This window comes from Ascaphus truei, chromosome 10 (assembly GCF_040206685.1).
Source record: "Ascaphus truei isolate aAscTru1 chromosome 10, aAscTru1.hap1, whole genome shotgun sequence".
Classification (NCBI taxonomy): Eukaryota; Metazoa; Chordata; class Amphibia; order Anura; family Ascaphidae; genus Ascaphus; species Ascaphus truei.
In genome coordinates, this window is record NC_134492.1 from 24,453,017 (window position 1) to 24,459,008 (window position 5,992).

The following is a 5,992-nucleotide window of genomic DNA, read 5'->3' on the forward strand; positions in this document are numbered from 1 at the left end:
ATGTTAGTCTTTCCTGCAGCCACCTGTTAGGAATGCTCACTCATATTTACAACAGGTACAACTGCCCCATCTCTGGTCAATGCACATCCCCCCGGGATACAGACCACTTATTTACTATATAACACCTAGAGGCGCCAGAAGACACCTTACAACCCATTCATATAAATGAGCCATAAGATATCTCCCTGCATGGGAAGGTAACTTATGACAGAGCTTAGTAAATGGATCACAGTCTTTATTTGATTGCATATTTCTATCATTGTGGTTTAAAAGGCTTTGTCCCCTTAGCTCATAAAAAATATGTTTGCTAAGCAATCTAAGAATGTTATTAATTAACAAATGTATAATGGTCGTTTACATGTTGTATGCATTATAGTCAGGACCGGTGCTACCACTAGGTGACTTAGGCGGTCGCGTAGGGAGGCACATTTTGGGAGGCGGTGGCGGCTGCAGCAAAGGAGGAGGAGGACGATGGCAGGACCAGAGCAGGGCAACAGAGGAGGAGAACCTCAGGTGGTGGGAGAAGAGGATGTAGGACCATGGAAGCAGAGTAGGGTGGCAGAGGAGGACAGCCGTGGAGGAGCGTGCACCAGCAGTATGACTTGGAAGTCTTAACTGGCTTCCAGTGTCTGCCGCTGCTACAGCTCAGCTCCTTCCTGGCCGTTCTCCTGTGCCACCCTGCTCCGCTCCCGCAGTCCTCTGTCCTCTTCTCCTGCCACCGCCTGACGTCATCCTCCTCTGCTGCCCTGCTCCTGCCGTTCTCTGTCCTCTTCTCCTGCCGTCTGATGTTCTCATCCTCTTTCCTCTTCTCTCAGTACCACCCGCTGTCCTCCTCCTCTGCTGCCCTGCTCCACTGAAGCCAGGTGGGTGAGAAGAGGAGGAGGTGGGTGTGAGAGAGGAGGACGGGGTTGAGAGACGAGGAGGGGGGTGAGAGGAAGAGGAGAAGGCGGGGGAGGGGGGTGAGAGAGGGAGGAGGGAGGTGAGAGAGAAAGAGAAGGAGGGGGTGAGAGAGAAAGAGCAGGGGGTGAGACAGAAAGAGGAGGGGGTGAGAGAGGAAAAGCAGGGGGTGAGAGAGGAAGAGGAGAAGGAGGGGGGTGAGGGAGGAATAGGAAAAGAAGGGGGAGCGGGTGAGAGAGAAAGAGAAGTAGGGGGTGAGAGAAAAAGAGCAGGGGGTGAGAGAGGAAGAGGAGAGACAGGAAGAGGAGAATGAGGAAGAGGAGGGCATGAGGAGGAGGGTGGGAGGAAGAGAAGGAGGGGGTGAAAGGAAGAGGAGGAGGGAATGAGATAGGAAGAGGGGGTGATTGAGGAAGAGGAAGGCAGAAGATTTAGGAGGGGGAGTAATAGAGGTGGAGTGAGGGGGGGTGATTGAGGAGGAGTGGGGGTGAGAGAGGAGAAGTGGGAGGGGGTGACATGAGAGAAGAAGAGCAGGGGGCTGAGAGAGAATGGGGCTATAATAACATTTTAAAAATCTGAAAGTTATGGGGGAGGGGGTTTATAGTGATTATAGTTATTTGGTGACTATTTTGTCCAGTCCAAGCAACATTAGAAAGTTACCCCTTGAGTAGTAGAGATGGTTAGAGGTCAGGTGACGATTTAGAAACTAGACTTGAACAGTCATATATAAGTTGAGGGGAGTTGTAAATAAAATGTTTAAAGTGACAAGTAGTGCTAAGTCTTCCCTCTCCCTCTTCTTGGGGAAGGTCCCCATCCTCTTTTCCTGGTGAAGCTGGTTGGTTTTTGAAACTGTGGAGGGGCTGACCACAAATGTAATTCTCCTGAAAGTGACCATGTAGCTTCTTTTGTTTCTTTCAATACAAAATACAGTTTCCAATCATTCCCTTCCCTGTCAGGAAAAAAACATTCAGGAGACTGTAATGGAGAAGGGGAGGTCATTCTTCTTATGGAAAGAGAGGGAGGGGGATGACCTACTCAATACATAGTGACATGATGACATCACACACAGGGAGGAGCTTAAGGAAGGAGAACATAAAATTCTAAGTTACCATGTGACTAATCAAACACTGAAATATTGGCTATTGAATATGCATCAATTACTAATAAATAGCCACAGAAACACGGCACTGCTTTTGATTTACTTGTGTGCAACATGGGCCTAAAAAAACATTTTGGAACAGCAATTCCACCAAAAATGCATTTATATAATCTTTTGCCAAAGAGCTACTTGCCTATTTCCAGAGACGTTACGGGTTTTGGGCACTCAGATAAAAAAAAATGATGTGTGTCTCACAGGATCCATTAGGTCATATCCCCATGAATTTGCTACCTTCTGCTGGGCCACCACAGTGACACTGACTCTGTTGCCCTTTCATTTATCCAGACAAGAAATAAAGTCTTGAGGAAAAGATGTAAATATCTAGTGAACAGCCAAGCTCAGGTAATGTTATTTCCAAGGAACAAGTATGTGCACGGTGTGCTGCTGCTTTATGTACGTTACTGATTCCCTTTCCTGCTGGGCACAAACCTGCAGATACCTTTGATTTGTTTGTATTTTTAAGAACAATAACAAAAATGCTTCATCTGTGATCATCACAGACCCTCCACCACTGAGCGCAGGAAAATAACGCCACTTTAGTGCATCTTTCAATGTGGACTATATATGCATGTAAAGATCATGTAACCAATAAAACATTTGCATTAGTGATACATGTCCTATAAAGTGACATCAAATCATCGAGCTCTAATGAGCTCAATGAAGGTAAAGAGCTTTAACCAATGGGAGAGAGGTTTTATATGTCCACCTGGTTTTAAAGCTGCAGACCAAGCAATATCCTACGTGTGTTTTTTTAAAAAAAATAAATCAGTTCTGTTCTATGAGAAAATACTTGTGGCATTTACAAAAAAAAAAACCAACAACTCCGAATGACATTTTTAATGTCTTATAATGTAACAAGCATTTTTTGTTTCTATAGCAACCATTTTTAAGTCGCACCCCTTCCTCTTCTGAAACAGGTTCTGGCACACCCCTTTTTGAGCCCTGCCCTCTCTCTAGCAGTGCACCAATTGTATCTAGTGGCTGCCTGGTCACATGATCTTCCCCACAGAAATTTGCATCTTTGGTCCTCTTCTGCTGCACTGACAGCCATTTAGTGAACCCCCGAGCTGAATCTTCGCCGATCGGTCACAGGAGAACGGATCGATTGGCAATTTAGCTAATTACCGATTATTGCGTGGATTGTATTGATGCACATATTAAAGGGAAAAAATAAATAAAAAACGGCAGCTTGGACTGCTGCTTTTACAGGTACATGACATAAGAAATAGGTGCAGCTGGAGGATATGTGATCAGTGTAATGGTATGAGAGGGTACAGAGTACTGCAACTCTTTTATTTATAGACCCAGGGTACCACTGCTCTTTTATTTACACACAATTCTATTTTTATTTTTTTATTTTAAGACAATGCATTTTTGTTATAAAAGTCAGTTTTAAGAGCATACATATTGCATAAATCTTTCCAAAACATGGCTCAAAAAGCCTGGCCCAAATTTGCACTTCTGTTTTTTTTAGTAAATGTTTAATCACTCACAGCACTACTACTTGTATTAAACCATTTTGACCAGTGCTGATGTTGTGCAAATCAAAGGTTCGGTTTCTTGCTTTGGAATGGTAAAACTCAAAATCCCAGAGGGAGCCATTTACCTGGTGAAACGCGTAGGATTTGTGAGCCACTGAGGACACCATATCCAGTGTTGGCGGCCAGCTTGGTTTCCCGCAACGGCTGCACCAGTGAGTAGGAGGACCTGCAGTGTACAGGCGGTTCTCCGACAGCATCCTCATTCCACTCTGTTGAACGGGAGACAAGGCGGCTTGGGTGTGCCGTTAACAAACGGCCCTCTAAACCCGTTTTGAAGAGACCTCTCGTGAGTGCATTATACCTCCCACTGTGGGATTTACATTATTGTGTTTTCCTGCTGTTTTTTTCGGAGGTTGTTTGGAGCATTTTCAAGAATTTCCTTAACAACCAAAGATTTGTCCATTTTTTGTGTGTGATTTGTATTCACAAAGTGTGAGTACAGTATATATAGTCACCTATTCTCTATCCCAGGGGTGCTCAACTCCAGTCCTCAAGACCCCTCAGCAGGTCAGGTTTTCAGGATATCCCTGCTTCAGCACAGGTGACAACCAGTCCCTGCTTCAGCAAATGTGGCTCAATCAAAGGCTCAGTCACAGACTGTGCCACCTGTATTGAAGCAGGGATATTTTGAAAACCTGACCTATCGGAGGGGCTTGAGGACTGGAGTTGCCCCTCTGTTCTTTCCTCTGACCAATTGCATCACAGAGGGGCATCATGTTGTGGTGTATTCCCTTTATTTTAGGAACCGGGCAGTTTTGCACCTCAACATCTTTCAAAGAATTAAAACTCAAAATAAGCAACTTCAAAATTTGAACTTTTTTTTTCTGTGAAAGTTTGTGGGGTTTTTTCGTTCACAAACTCAAAAGTTCGCCTTGTGTCTGGGGGGAAAAACCCAGAAAAAAAGAAAATAGGTTTTGCTTAATTTTCAATCGGATTTGGAATTTCACCCCGAAGTTTGACGCAAACTTCTGAATGAAACTTCAAGGTTTACGAGGTTCAGATTTTGAACCGACCCCTCCTTATTTATTTTATATTCAGCTTTATTTGCTCTTTAACCTTTTCTCTGACAGCAAAAGGATTACTCTTTAAATACTTATTTTTTGTTACTCCCCTATCTTTTTTTTTTAATGTTGTTAGAAGGTGCTGGTATTATGGTATTATATCATTTAGGCACTCCAATTCCAATTTTTGTTCATTATTTTTTTCTACAAGATTGTTTTATTTAGACAATGCATCTCCCCTGCACGTATTGTTTTGATTTGCATACAAAAATGTTTAATATTTACTGTGATTGGCCAGCGTGGAAATAAAAGGCTGCTACTACAGATTACATTCTATTGAATTAAAATAATATTCTCAAACTGAGAGCAAGTGCCATCTGATGAGTTAGTGTTTGGGTTTAAAGGGTGAATTAAAAGAGTTTTTCTTTTTCCTGAAAACACAGTTATTAATTATACTTTGTTTTTAAAGGGAAAAAAACCTTTTATCTAAGGAAGCAGTCCAAAATAATGTCTTAAAAATAAAATGTCTATTTTGTCTGCATTTATGATGGGATGTGAGAAAATAATTCATGGAGCTCTGCACCCTAGGAATATGTCTTTTTGTATTCTATTTATATCTCTTTGCATCAATATATATATATATTTTTTAGTTTAACCAAAAGAAAAACTCAAAGGAATCCTTGTTTTTTTGTTCTCCAACAAAGCTGAAGCCATACAAGCCTTTTTATTATTACATGTAAGATCCAAGAGTCTATGCATGAGCTGCACGTCTTTACACATCATTTATAAATAAAACAATACATACAATCTTATGATTAAAAGTAACGGCTAGAGCGACCGCTGTACAAACTGTCTGGACTGTTGCAGTGATTCTGGTCACTGACATATATACATAATATATATATATATATATATATATATATATATATATATATATATATATATAATCAAAAAATAAATAGATGATACCGTTCTGTGGCTAACGAAATGCTTTTATTTGTGCGAGCTTTCGAGATACACTGATCTCTTCTTCCGGCGATGTAACATCGCCGGAAGAAGAGATCAGTGTATCTCGAAAGCTCGCACAAATAAAAGCATTTCGTTAGCCACAGAACGGTATCATCTATTTATTTTTTGATTATTGAAGCTCGGCTAACACGGTACTGATACCTCTACATATATATATATATATATATATATATATATATATATATATATATATATATATAATCACAGCTGTGATCCAAAGTACTAGCACGGCACAGAAGTAGAGAAAATGTAAGTATTTATTAAGTCTAACAAGCGAACATTTAGTCCGACGTTGTGGTTCCCAGGGGGACCTTCTTCAGATGCCGTCCCCATGGGGACTGAAAAGTCGGACTAAATGTTTGCTTGTT